The sequence below is a fragment of the Canis lupus genome, chromosome 17 (genome assembly GCF_003254725.2).
Source record: "Canis lupus dingo isolate Sandy chromosome 17, ASM325472v2, whole genome shotgun sequence".
Taxonomy (NCBI): Eukaryota; Metazoa; Chordata; class Mammalia; order Carnivora; family Canidae; genus Canis; species Canis lupus.
The window spans coordinates 32,303,553-32,318,638 of record NC_064259.1 but is presented as its reverse complement, the minus strand read 5'-3'; the positions used below and the strand labels follow the sequence as shown (position 1 = coordinate 32,318,638).

The 15,086-nt window shown below is 39.1% G+C and overlaps 1 protein-coding gene and 1 long non-coding RNA gene across 22 annotated transcripts in view; one reads left to right on the top strand and one right to left on the bottom strand.

Moving 5' to 3' along the window:
* The window catches only part of SLC8A1 (solute carrier family 8 member A1), a 376,683-nt gene that overhangs the window by 119,499 nt on the left and 242,098 nt on the right, over positions 1-15,086 (top strand). The window lies entirely within an intron of this gene.
* Positions 7,011-10,949, bottom strand: LOC125752793 (uncharacterized). 2 transcript variants are annotated; one of them, XR_007403116.1, is made up of 4 exons: positions 10,665-10,949; positions 9,091-9,235; positions 7,682-7,839; positions 7,011-7,283 (listed from the first exon to the last, which is right to left on the bottom strand). It is a non-coding gene; the product is annotated as an uncharacterized LOC125752793 (long non-coding RNA). The 2 variants fall into 2 exon arrangements; XR_007403115.1 differs by having other exon boundaries at positions 9,091-10,949.

Sequence of the window (15,086 nt, the reverse complement as noted above, 5' to 3'; positions counted from 1 at the left end):
TTAACAAAAGTAGTTACCAAGGAACATGAACTATTCACAATATTACCTAGTGTTGCTTAGATGTGTAGGGTGATTTTGCTTTGCCCACTCTCACCAATAAATGAGCTTAAAATTTAAATCTTAAATAAATCTTCTTAATCTTAAATCTAAATCTTAAATCTAAATCTTCTAGACTTGTGGTCTAGAAACTTAAAGTCAGTATTGAAAGAGGTGTTTTTCAGTATTTTCTCTATTATCAGTCATTTTCTGCATACTGTGGAGTGAGAATTGTGGTACTGCTGAGATAAATGTCATCTTCTATGAAGATGTGTTCTTCTACAGGAAGAACACAACTTGCAACAACAAATACATATCTTATATTTACTCGGGACACACACACATTAGCATGATACATAAACATTTCCAAATGTCTGCTATATTTGTAGCAATTCCCGTTTTAATCACTTTCATGCATTTAATTACACTCTCAAATGTAGTATCTTAATCATTGTCCATAACAGCAATCCCTAAACAAGTTATGATGATTTCCTAGTAGCTCCACTCGTCGATAGCATGAACATTTATTTATCTGGCCTAAGAGGAAACAGTTTTCACAGTGACTGTATTTGAAAAAGGATCATATAGTTTCCAGTCACAATTTCCAGGGGTCAATCTGAGATGCTTACCAGGATTATGCTTTCATCTGTACTCTAATTTCTTCTATATATCAATTTGGCCAAATTGATTAATTAATGTGAGAGATTCCCTTAGTTAATGGCCCATCAATCTGAACTGATTTTTAACTCTAAATTAATATCCTGCTGACTACAGTAAAGTTCAACATAATCAGCATAACTAGTTACATTATGAAAATATAGCCTTAAATTCTGTGGTGCCCCTTTATGCAGATAGCAGTGAAAGTCAGAAACAACCAAAAAGGAACAATCAACTCCTCTTAGGTAGATTGGCTACGCAGCTGGTTTCAATTAGCTTTGTAAAGATGTGGAAAAACCTATCTGATGTTTGAATACTTTAGCCAGTTCATGAAAAACTTATTTCTTGGGCAGCCTGGGTGGCTCATCGGTTTGGTGCTGCCTTCAGCCCAGGGCCTGATGTTTGGGGATGCGGGATCGAGTCCAGTGTCAGGCTCCCTACATGGAGCCTGTTTCTCCCTCTGCCTATGTCTCTGCCTTTATTTCTCTCTCTTTCTCTCTCTGTGTGTTTCTCATGAATAAATAAATAAAATCTTAAAAAAATACATTTCTTCCTACCTTTACCCCTGTGTGATATGTCAACTACATTTTTTAAGTAAGAGAATGTGTCAAAGGAGGACACATTTAAAAACACAAAATCAAAGTAAGAATCAACAGGTCCATTAATTCATTAATTATTCAACCATTGGGTACCTCTAATTTGCCAATCACAATATCTCATACTGATATGTCAAAATGCTTATCACCATAAGACAATAGACTGTGCATTAGATAATACCTAAGCAAGTATAGTATTTATCCAGTATTCAGATGAATCCATCAAGTTGGACATAAAATAATTGCAATAGAATCCTTCTAATTTTATACCTGGTAGTTAATCAGCAGGAATTTTAAATTATTTTTTAAAGATTTTATTTATTTATTCATTAGAGACACAGAGAGAGAGGCAGAGACACAGGCAGAGGGAGAAGCAGGCTCCATGCAGGGAGCCCGATGTGGGACTTGATCCTGGGACTCCAGGATCACACCCTGAGCCAAAGGCAGATGCTCAACCGCTGAGCCACCCAGGCGTCCCTGGAATTTTAAATTGATTTAGAATAAATATATATTTCATTTTAACCAAAACTAAATGTACCTTCATTCACTAATATTTTTATAGAATAACTAAAATATTTCTGTAAGTAAGGTTCTAGCAGTAGTAAATCTTTGTTTTCTTATTTGTTTAAACCACACCCATAATGTATGATTTCAGTTTCTTTAGAGATAGTTAGTTGCAAGGCAATTTAATTACAGAGTTCATCCATATTTTTCCCAATCTCTCACAATTGTCTTTCTCACATAAAATTAGACATTTTTTAAAGAGGTAGTATTAGTTGAGTATTTATAAAGCATTCTACTTGATTGGCATAGGATTAACTGTCTTTTAAAATAATCCTATTGCATTAGTTCATATAATATTTGATCAAATTATGTAATGACAACAACAAAAGTGGCATAACATGTTGGGAATAAACAAATGGACCCCTGGTGTTGGTGTGGGTCTGCCATCAGGCACCTGAGGATAATATACGAGGTCCAGTTGTTTATTTTTTTTAAGATTTTATTTATTTTTTCATGAAAGACAGAGAGAAAGAGGCAGAGACATAGGCAGAGAGAGAGAAACAGGCTCCATGTAGGGAGCCCGATGTGGGACTCGATCCCGGGGCTCCAGGATCACTCCCTGGGCCGAAGGCAGGCACTTAACCACTGAGCAACCCGGGTGTCCTGGTCCAGGTGTTTAATGTATCATGGAGAGCATTAAGCTTATCATCAAGGTCATCATCAGCTCATCATTAAGTAGAGATTGGTTAGGGGAACTTCCTCTGTCAAGTCTCTACTGAGTGCCTGCAATGTGCTAGGGTCTGTGGAAGGCTGCTGGGTTTAGCCTATCTTGATGAATTCACAGTCTAGTGAAGATAGGGGTATAAAGAAATAATTACAATTAGTGTGTCAACTATACTGAAACTTAAAAAAAGAAGTAATTGTAGTATAGTATTAAGTGCTTCAAGAGAGGGATGCGTGAGTGTTTGAAATTGTGGAGGAAGGTTAGACTTGCTGTATGGCGACAGGAGGAATGGCACACAGTAGAGAATTTTGCAAAATGAATAGAATTTTGACAAACCAAAGAGGGAGAAGTCTGTTGTAGAAATAAAGATTGAGGTTTACAAATTCATGGATATATGCAACAAGTAGCAGCCATGAAGTTTATCACATTGGAGCCTCTATGGTTCTAGGCAGCTTGTTATAATCACTTGAAGAGAAGTATAAAAAAAATGTTATGGAAAGAAAGAGGAATGGAAAGGTTAGTTCCAGCTGGGTATGTGATATGGGGGTTGGGGGGGTAGAAGATGTGATAGTTGGGAAGGCTTCCTGAAGGAAGTGATAGCCATGCAATAAAACATTTCAGGCAGGGCTAGTGGTGTTGCAGAGGACAGCCAAGCCCTGATTCTGAAGTCGGGAGCAACCACAGAGGTTGCTGACATGTATATACAAACTGATGAGCTTGGCTAGCCTGCTTGGTGGAAAATTTTCTCTCTGTGGTCACATTCTCTTATAGGAAGCATAGAGGTTCGTTGAGCCCATAGATTCTGGGTTTTTTCATTCTGGGAAAAATTTCAAACTCAGATGCTGAAAAGTGTGGAAACTCAGTGAGTCAAAGCTGAGGGAGGGGAAGAATCTGGCATGTCACAGAAAAAGAGACATTTTTACTGCCCTACTTTGGGTCAGATATGCAGGGTGATTTGTTGAAAAGTAGCACATTCCCTAAAGAAGTAGGACACCTGGTAACCCTTATTTTAGTAGGAAGGCCAAATTTGGCTGTAGCCAGATTAGTAAGTAATTTCTGCTTTCCTGAAGTTGTGAAAAGCCCACTTAGATCCATGTGGACCCTCATTACTCAGGAAATTCTATTAGGTATAATCATTGAAATCCTAATAAGTGTAGCAATAAAGTAATTAAGGCACTCATCACTTGCCAAGTTACTTTATTTTGCTTTATTAGAACGATGAAGCATGTTTCAAGTGCAGCTGGTGGAACCCACTTGTGTGGAATAATTTGTGATGTTAAGTCAAACTTTGACCAACAAATCAAAGAATTATCTAAACATCTGTCTTAGAGCCCTTGGCTTAAATAAAAAAAGAAAGATGACACAGATATTTTTTTTTCTCATGAAACTTTTTTTTCCTTGTGAGACTAGAGAGTCTCATGAAAAAATTGAGTAAGTCACATACCCGTCACACATTAATACCTACATTTGTGGCATTTCATAGAAATTCTTATGATTGATTCATTCTTTTTCTGGGGTGTTTTGTAACATTCTTTGGAGGCAAAGAATTTTATGGCACCTTGACACATAACTGAATTTAACTCCTACTGCCTATCAGCATGGCTGGGAGGCAGGAGCCCTTGACCCCAGTTTTGTTATAAGGAAAATAAGTACAAGAATAATTGTCTGGGGGCACCTGGGTGGTTCAGTAGTTGACCGCCTGCCTTCGGCTCAGGTCATGATCCCGGGGTCCTGGGATCAAGTCCTGCATCAGGTTCCTTGCAGGGAGCCTGCTTCTCCTTCTGCCTGTCTCTGCCTCTATTTGTGTGTCTCTCATGAATAAAAAAATAAAATCTTAAAAAAAATAGAATAATTGTCTGGCTGACTTCTGAATACTGCTATTGAGATGAAGCAACAAAGAGTGCTTTGCAAATTGCAAAGTGCTAACCAAGTTAAAAGTATTAATTTGCAATTTTGTATAATGCTCATTGTGGACATTATAACACAATTATAGTGCCACAAAGTGCTGGTGTGTGCTATCAAGTTGCATAAACCAGATGTGAAATGCTTTATTAATCTTCACACCTCAAACTGTATTAGATCTACCAGAGCTCTTTCTTAATAGTTCCATGCTGGCAACATATTGAGCGAGCTATTAAGTTTTTACAGTAGGTATGCATTTTACGTTAAATTTAGACTGAAGGACGCCTGGGTGGCTCAGTGGTTGAACATCTCCCTTTGGCTCAGGACGTAATCCTGGAGACCCAGGATCGAGTCCCACATCAGGCTCCCTGCAGGGAGCCTGCTTCTCCCTCTGCCTATGTCTCTGCCACTCTCTCTGTGTGTGTCTCTCACAAATAAATAAATAAAATCTTATAAAAAATAAATTTAGCCTGAGAACTTCACTAGATTAAAAAAAAAGAATTAAGTTTTTATCTCTGTTCACTACAACTTCTTGACAGATGCAGAAGCTAACTAGATAGAGAAGAATAGTTATTGAAGGTAGCCTGTGGAACAGCAGCACCAGCACCTGGGACCTCAAACCTGAATCAGAAATTCTGGACAGAAGGTCAAGCCATTCGTGTTTCTGCAAGTCATCTGAGTAGAGGAACCACTGATACTGGAAGAAAGAGCAATGGGGGATTTAAACATTTGCATTTGTTCATTTATTCTGTCAAAGTATTAAAACAGCATGGCTTATGACCCAGACATTATTCTAGAAACTGGAGGATGTGCAGTGGAAAAGGTGGACAGAGAGCCTGCCCAGGAGTGTACATTCTGGCCTGGGAGACAAAGAGTAAACAACTGAATAAGCAAATGATGTGATGTCAAGTGGAGAGAAATGCTGTGAAGGCAAAGCAGGATGGGGGGATAGAGCATGAGAGACTGCTATTTTAGAAAATGTGGTCAGGGAAAGCCTGTCTGAGGAGGTGACATTTGAGCCGTGCCTTAGTAAAGTGAGAGGCAAGGCCATTTCAAAGAAGGCAGAGAGTGCGCTGGGACAGAAGGATCTAAGAAGAATAGGAGCATGAATGGGGCACCAGGCCGAGCACTCTCCCAGCCTCTGACCTCAGCTTTTCTCCACAGATCTAGCTCATTCCTCTTTCTCTGCAAACGGGGCCTTTGCTTCCGTGCCACAGGATGAGTAGAGGCCACTTCCACTCTGACTTGGTTCCAACTTAAAACTCCCAAGAAAGGATGTTGTTTTTCCTAGATGCTCATCTGCTCAAACCCCTCTCCAGGATTCCTGCCTCATTCAGAATGAAAGCTCCCCAAACTTGGTCTCCTGGTGTCTGGTGCTTCCTTCCTTCCTTTAGGCCATTATTCAACTGTCACTTTCTCCAGAAGGTCTTCCCTGAGACTCTAGGAAATCATGGCTCCTTTGTGTTTCCCTACGCTCCTTTTCCCTTTAGCACTTAACCCACATCAAATATTCTACATATTTTGATTATTTTATTTATTGTTGTTTCCTATTCATCAGAATTTAAGTTCAATGAGGACAGGGACTTTTGAAATTTTTTAAATATTTTATTTATTTGAGAGAGAGAGAGAGAGAAGGCACAAACGGGGAGGGGCAGAGGAAGTGGGAGAAGCAGATTCCTCACTAAGTGGGGAGCCCGATGTGGGGCTTGATCCCAGGACCCTGAGATCATGACCTGAGCTGAAGGCAGACACTTAACCGACTGAGCCATCCAGGTGCCGCTTGTATTTTTTATTTTATTTGATTTACTTATTCATGAGAGACACACAGAGAGAGGCAGAGACACAGGCAGATGGAGAAGCAGGCTTGTGGGACTTGATCCCGGGACCCCAGGATCATGACCCAGGCCAAAGGCAGACGCTCAACCACTGAGCCATCCAGGCGCCCCTTGTATGTTTTATTCATTATTTAACTGCAGATCCTGGACCAATATCTGCCATATAGTAGGTGCTTAATAAATATTCAGTGAGGGACTGAATGGTTATCAAGGGGTAAAGGATTAATTTCTACAAGGCCTAGGAGTTGAAGGTGAGTTTAGGTTGTGAAGTATAAGGCAACGAGAAGGGTTATAGCTCTGTGGAGTAACAAATCTTTCAAATGGCTGAGACTTCCAAGATGTGAAGCTTTAGTCTTAGTCTTCACCTGAATGGCCTTGAGGAAGTCACTGAAAATTTCCGGGATGCTATAATAGGGAGAGGGTAGTAGAAGTAGAGAGGCAGGGAGAGGACTAAACACTATTTGTGTATACTTCAGCTCTTACTCTGTAATGTAATACCTAGAGCCCAAAGCTCAAATATGTGGGACAGAACATTTTTTTTGTCTGTGTGGACATTTACTGAAACACACCCACGAATAAACAGTGTGATGTGTGTGTGTATTGATTCTTTTTGATCCCTGTTCTGGGGCTCTTAGCATCTGAAAAGCACCCATCCCAGCAGCGGTGCTTAAAGAAAGCACTTCCAATCTCTTTCTCGTAACCCACATGTACCTGTCTTCTATTGCTGCATAACAAATTGCCAGCAACATAGTGGTTTATAACAACATGCATTTTTTATCTCACAGTTTCCATGGGTTAGAAGGCCTTGCAGAGTTTAACTGGGCCTTCTGCTCAGGGTCTCACAAGACTGCAGTACGAGGTGTTGGCCAAGGCTGGGGTCTTATTTGGTGCTTGGGGGTATTCTTCAGAGCTCATGTGGTTGTTGGCAGAATTCTTTTCCTTGCACCCATAGACTTCATGGTGGCTCGCTTATTCAAGGCTAGCAGGAGAATTTCTTGGAGTATCTTCTTCAGTGAAGGCCTGGACCCCCTTTAAAAAGTTTACCTGATTAGGTCAGATCCACCCAGGAAAAATTCTCTTTGATTAACTCTAAGTCAAATTATTAGGGATTTAATACATCTGCTTACTCCCTTCATCTTTGCCATATCATGTAACTTAGTTTTAGGAGTGGCATCCCATCACCTTTGCCATTTTCTATTGGTTAGAAGCAAGTACTTCTTACGTGGAAGGCAATGGGAATAGACCTGGTTGTGAGCCATCAGAGGTCATCTTAGAATTTTGTCTATTATACCATAATAGAGTTTGGTAATTATGAGATAGAAGATCAGAAATAATTGTTCAGAATATGGTTGACCGGAGAGTTTTTATGGGCTCCACTATGCTTATCTCAAGCATGTGTAGAAGCCACAAGCCCAGTTGCCCAATACCTTTCAAATAATTCTCTTGGTAAGAGTATCATTGGTCCTGAGGTGCCCAGGTGGCTCAGTCGGTTGAGTGTCTGACTCTTGATTTCAGCTCAGGTCATGGTCTTAGGTTGTGAGATTGAGCCCCAAGTCTCTGTCTCTGTCTCTGTCTCTGTCTCTGTCTCTCTCTAATGAAAAAAAAAAAAGAAGAAAAGAGTATCAATTGTCCCATTATCTAGAGGGATGTGCCTCCCAACTTGCCTATATGGTTACCTGGTCCTGCTGTGCCAGATGGTTCCATCTGCCTCAGCATGAGCATTTCTTACGAGGCACATATCAGAGTGTCAACAGAATGGGGGACTTCCCCGGGTTTACAATGCCCATCTTTGTGCCTGCTTGTGACTGGTAACTTAAAGTTTAGCAGAATTTAGCTTAAGATTAGCTTTCATGGAAAAGCCCACTTGATAGTGAAATTGTAGAAGAGACCATAGCTACCATTTACCTCTAATTTCAGGTGACCATGAATCTTTTCCAAAATATTAAGAAGTAAATTGGCTTAGGTCAGATTATATAAGAAATAATTCATTAGGGTGTTTAACATTGTTCACTGTCACACACTTGAGGTTGCCAAGAAATACTAGAAGGCTAGGTTAACAGTTAAATCACAAATTTGTGTAGCAATTAGTGAAACTTAAAAATAGCATGATAATGATGTTGGAAAAAATGTACTCAGGGGAAACCTTTAAGTTGGAAAGTCTGCCTCTTTATTCAGAGTTCTAAATACCTTGCTGAAGAAGTCAACCTACAAACCTAAACACCTGGGTTCATACATTTGCTGAAATTTTCAGTTGCTTTGGTGTCTGGAGGGATGGTTCTCACCCTATTTAAAATCTATAATACCTTTTAAGAGAATAATTGGCTAGAAAACTCAGAATCAATTTCATTTAATTCTGTGGTAATGATCTAGAGTCATATGTTATACATGCAAGTTTAATAAGGCTGAACAGTATTTGACATCATGTTGAAAATAGAACAGATAAAAAATCTTCTAAAACTACCCAATTAAAATGTATCTTAAAAATGAGCTGCACTTTACAAAATGGGTTTATTGTAAATTTGTTAGAAAAATCCCTGCTTCAGACTCCATTGTCTTATCATTCCCATTGGGTTGAAAAAGAAACAAAACAAACCAACAAGAAGAGAAATATTACCCAATTTTGACTGACTTCTGCCTTGAATTCATCAAAGCCAAAGGTATAGATGTCTGAGTATTTGCTATTTGCTATTCTACAACTCCATTTTTGTGTCTGTTTGCTGTGTTTTGTGGTTGCTAATGAACTGATTGAGCACTCCTTCGATCTCTAAATTTCTTTAGAATATCAAGTGTGTCTTGTGACCACCATCAGCTGCAAACACAGCATCAATTAACTTACCAAAACAGAGCCTTTGGTGATTAATCCGTAATGACAGGGCTGTTCTCCCGACTGATTAAATTCATTATCAAGCAGCCAGAGGTAGAGTGCTTTCCATGGAAGATTTATTGCTCTGGAATTACCTTTCTCCCTCATCCTGATGAAGCTAGATTTGGTAAATAAGAAAGATGACAGTGCAAGGGGCTTCTTTTTCAAGGATAAGGATGGTTCTTTTTGAACGGCTAGTCTATGTTTCAGTGCACCAACTCCAAAAAACAAGGTACCTCCTTTTTTTTTTTTAAGTACCTCCTTAAACTTATGTCATCTTTGGTTATTATTCACAAAGCAGTTGAAACTGCCTTATGACCACAATGTGGAATGATGGGGTTCTTGTAGATCCTGTGTGTGAGTCAGGCTAGGAAGCTGAGGGTCCTTTCTCTTTCTACCACCACCTTGGTACATCTTATCCTCAGCAAGACTGGATTTGGATAATAGCTTCTAAATGGTTTCTTTGCCAGTTTTCTCCCTTTATAAGCCTAATTCATAGCCAAATTAATGTCTCCCTTGCTGTGATCTAGTCTCCCTTGTGCAAAATTATTTATACACACACACACACACACACACACACGCACACACACATCCCAGAGTAGCCTAAGCCTTTTCTGTATTGAAATTCTATTAAATTCTATTTATTCATTCCATTCTTTCTTTTAAGTTTTCCTGATCACCTGAACCTGAAGTGACTTCCCTTTCATTGTCTGTATGATTTTTGGCATTTATTTATTTAAAAAAATTTTAAGATTTTATTTATTATTTATTCATGATAGACATAGAGAGAGAGAGAGAGAGAGAGAGGCAGAGACACAGGCAGAGGAAGAAGCAGGCTCCATGCAGGGAGCCCGATGTGGGACTGGTTCCCCGGTCTCCAGGATCACGCCCTGAGCTGAAGGCAGATGCTAAACTGCTGAGCCACCCTGGCTGCCTGATTTTTGACATTTAAAGAGTTCTTTCAGTAATTTAGCATTATTTCTGGATGTTTGTTGTGAACTTCAGTGAACTTGTGGATGCCTTGAAGGTACAAAAAGTCCAGACCTTGATTTCATTTTTCCTACTGGGTCAGGCAGGGAGTGTATCTGTAAATAGACCAGTATCTATGAGATTTCTTGGGAGGGTGACATGAACTTTTATTGTCTCCCAACTCATATGATCCATACTCATTTGAAGATTTACTAAGAATACCTAAACCTACTGCTTTAGTGTTAGGAGATGTAGAGAACAAATAGGAAAGAGTGGGAGAAAGGAGGGGTGAGATATCTATATCTATATCTATCTATACACATATATATATGAGTGAGATATATATATATATATCTCCCCAATACCTCCACACCATCTTTACCCTGTTTTGTTTATCTACTGGTTGGTTGGTTGGTTTGTTGGCAGGAGAAATGAGAATTCTGGGCTTCAGATCTTACTGTGCAATTTTGTTACTCAAGTTCTCTGAGCATTCATTTCCTTATCTGTAAATTAGATATATTAATACCTATTCCAGCTAAATAGGGTGGTATGTGTAAAACTCTTTGCAAAATGCCTACCTTAAAATAGACACTCAAGAGATCTTAGTTTGCCTCTAAATTAGTCTTGGAGACATTTTAGCAGGAAGGAAGGAGAATGACTATAACTTTATTATTGGTGACTTAGGATGTTATTCATATTGACATTGAATTATAGGCTGTAAATTTTGAGCATGGGAGATTTACTGACAACTGTGATTATTTATTTTTGAAGATACATGCTTTTGCTGAGACTGACCCAAGCAGAGGACCTGTGGGTAGAAAAGCAGACATAAGATGATTTTTGTGTATTAGCAAAAGGAAAGAGTCATATTTGCAACTGACATTCCCCCTTTTATAAATTCACTCTTTCACTCCCCCATTTCACCCCCCCTCCCCTCTGCACTCTGGTAACCACCAGTTTGTTCTCTGTATCTACAAGTCTGTTTCTGTTTCTGTTTCTGTTTGGTTTGTTTTGTTGCTAAGACTCTACATATAAGCAAAATCATATGGTATTTGTCTTTCTGTGTCTGACTTACTTAGCAGAATAATCTCTAGTTCCACCCATATTGCAAATAGCAAGATTTCATTATTTTTTATGGCTGAGTAATATTTCATTGTATACATATACCACTTTATATTCAATATATACCACCACATATTCAATTGTCTATTCATCTATCAATGAACAGGTTGCTTGTATATCTTAGCTATTGTAAATAATGTTGCAATAAACATAGGGGTGCATGTATCTCTTCGAATTGGTGTTTTCATTTTCTTTGGTTAAATACTCAATAGTAGAATTGCTGGATTGCATGGAGTTCTATTTTTTTGAAGACTTATTTATCTGAGAGAGAGTGTGTGAGAGAGAAAGAGCATGAACAGAGGGGAGGGAGGCAGAGGGAGAGGAAGAAGCAGACTCCCCTCTGAGCAGGGAGCCTGATGCGGGGCTTGATCCCAGGACCCTGGGATCATGACCTGAGCTGAAGGCAGATGCTTAACCAATTGAGCCATCCAGGCGCCCTACATAGTAGTTCTATTTTTAATTTTTTTGAGAAATCTCCATACTCTGTCATAGTGGCTGCAATAACGTGCATTGTCACTAATAGTGCATGAGGGTTCACTTTTCTCCACATCCTCACCAACACTTGATATATCTTGTCTTTTTGATACTAGCCAATGTGACAGATAGGAGATGATATCTTCCTGTGGCTTTGATTTGCATTTCCCTAATAATGAGTAATGTTGAGAATCTTTTCATGTGTCTGTTGGCCATCTGTGTATCTTCTTCGGAAAAATGGCTATTCATGCCCTCTGCCCATTTTTTAATTGGGTTGTTTGTTTTTTTGATATTGAGTTGTGTATGTTCTCCATATATTTTGAGTATTAACCCCTTATTGGATATGATTTCCAAATATCTTCCCCATTCAGGAGGTCGTCTTTTTGTTTTGTTGGTGGTTTCCTTCACTGTGCAGAAGCTTCTCAGTTTGATATAATCCCATTTGTTTATTGGAGCTTTGGTTGCCCTTGCCTGAGGAGACTAGCCCAGAAAAAATATTGCTAAGATTGATGTCAAGGAGCTTACTGCTTATGTTTTCTTCTGGGAGTTTATGGTTTCAGGGCTAAAACTCAGCTCTTTAGTGCATTTGGCATTTATTTTTGTGTGTGGGGTAAAACAGTGATCCAATTTCTTTCTTATTCTTTTTTTCTTTTCTTTTCTTTTCTTTTTTCTTTCTTTCTTTCTTTCTTTCTTTCTTTCTTTCTTTCTTTCTTTTCTTCTTCTTTCTTTCTTTCTTTCTTTCTTTCTTTCTTTCTTTCTTCTTTCTTTCTTTCTTTCGGCATGTAGCTATCCTGATTTCCCAGTAACATTTATTGAAAAGACTTTTCCCCATTGTGTATTCTTGCCTCCTTTGTCATAGATTTATTGACTATTGATGTGTGTGTGTGTGTGTGTGTGTTTTTCCTGAACTCTCCATTTTACTCTATTGATCTAAGTGTCTGTTTTTGTGCCAGTACCATACGTTTTTGATTACTATAGCTTTGTGGTATAGTTTGAAATCAGGAAACATGACATTTGCAGCTTTGTAAATTCACTCTTAATGTTGGAATAAAACAAAATCTACAAGTAATAGCTTTTTAAAGTGACATTCTTCAGAGCAAAAAAGTAATAAAAATGTTGATGACAGAAGTATTTTGACATTTCTGGACTCTATTCTTCAGTTTACAGTTAAAGACATAGTTTAGTTTTTTTTTTTCTAAGTTGGCTGGATAAGTTTCAGTGGAGTCTATAAGGCTGATATTGACATTTGGTAAGAATTCATTTTTTCAGTTTAGCATTCTTCCTCCTTTGTATCCCTCAGCACCTCTCCTCATAAACCAACTGGGATTTTCTTTCCATTCACTAGTAGGTGAGGCGATTTGTGATTCCCTTCCTATGTTAAGATCAAAGCCAGAGATAATGACTTTCCATTGTTACACTGGGGAAATGAAACAACAAACTATCATCCTATAAACAATGGGTTGTTAACTGCTGGGGAGGAAGTGTCTTCAGCAGGATTCCTTAGAACCCAAATTGATCTCGGAAATGTGGGAAATGTCTTCAACCTAGAAAGAATACAGAAAAATACGGTCATTACCAAGAATATTTGAACACTTCCAAGATACATTCTTTTGAACGAAAAGGCCACAAAAGGTAGAGAGAAGAAGGAGGGGGAGAAAAGGAGTAGAGACAGCATTTATAAAGTTGAACATAAGAAAAATTAATTTCTTTTTCCCCCTTTGGAGCTGTTAAACCCACAGAATATGTAATCCAGCTGTCTGATGTTTGTTGTAGCAGTTTTATCTGTGAAGAAAATACTTCAGCATGATAAACAGTGAGATTTCCCAAGGGGAGGGGAGTTTGTGGCTTCTTTAAACAGAGAGTGCTACGTGTGCTTGAGTAAAGCTGATTAATGAATCTTACTTGTAGATTTTGCCAGAGTTAACAGGTCCCCATGGTGGAGCATATACACAAATTATGAGACATAGCATCTGAGGTTTTTTTCTTCCTCCTTTTCATTTTTCTTCCCCTTAGGAGTTCTGTGACCATATATAGCCATGGCATCAGTTTTCAGTGTGTAGGATTAAAATTTTCTGTTTAGGTTCATAGAGTAAGTCTGGAGTTGAATGTGATTATTATAAATATTTCTTGATTTTTGGTAGCAAGCTGTCTAATCCTTCCCGCATTAAGAGGGGCTTATCATTTTCTTCTTTTTAAATTACTTAGCTTTTGCAACTGTACCTTGGAAAAGCATCGAATTTGCTCTGAAGGGAATAAACAATGCTTAGAAAATAAGAAATGGGTAGGATGTTGCATCCCGATTTCATGTACGAATATAGACCTACTTTTGGATCTCTGTGCCTGCCCCCCCCCCCCCCCCCCCCCCCCCCCCCCCCCCCCCCCCCCCCCACTGACTCCAAACCTTGTTCTGTTGTAAAACTGTGTTGTCTGGCTGCTGGGCTGCTGCTAGGGCAACAGAGGAAGGAGCCAGTGATGTCACATGCTCAGAATCTGCCTGCCAGAGACAACCTTTCCACAGAACAGGGTCAACCCTACACACAGACAATTTTGCATACCCCATTCCAAAGAATTACACTTTAACCTTTCATTTTTTTCATGTTCTCTCTTTAAATATATTTGTCTTTGTTCTATCTGCAGAATCAGGTAACATCTCATCATAATAAAAAGAGCTAGGATTGATTGAACATTTACTATGTACAAGTTACTCTGCATTGTGCTTTACTCTCATTAGCTCATTCAGTTCTCACAAAAATCCTGAGGTAGAAGATACTAGTCTTCTTCTGTCTTTTAGGAATGGGGAAACTGAGGCTTGGTAAAACTACAGCTAAAGCTTTGCCAAACACAAAAGTCCGTGTTCGGAAGCACCAGAAACTATACTTGACTTTCCCAGTCAGGTCCATAATAGTTGACTGGGCTGCCCTGGACCTCTTGAGCTTTTTCCCTTATTTCCCCCCCCCCCCACCCCCACCAAAGCTTCCTTATTTTTGAAGTTGTGATGTTTATGTGAAAGACAAAATGTAGAAATTTTTAAAAATTTTATTTCTTTGTTTATTTTTAAGTAAACTCTACATCCAGCATGGGCCTTGAACTTACAACCCTGACATTGAGAGTCATGTGCTCTATCGTCTGAGCCAGCCAGGTGTCCCCACAACAATGTAGAAATTTGGGGCACCTGGGTGGCTCAGTGGTTGAACATCTACCTTCTGCTCAGGTCATGATCCCAGGGTCCTGGGATCAAGTGCTGCATTGGGCTCCCCATAGGGAGCCTGCTTCTCCCTCTGCCTAAATCTCTGCCTCTCTCTGTGTCTCTCGTGAATAAATAAATAAAATCTTTTTAAAAATGTAGAAATTTAACCTGAGAAATTTTCTTCCACTTAATTCAAAGCTGACCCCTACCCTTGGAA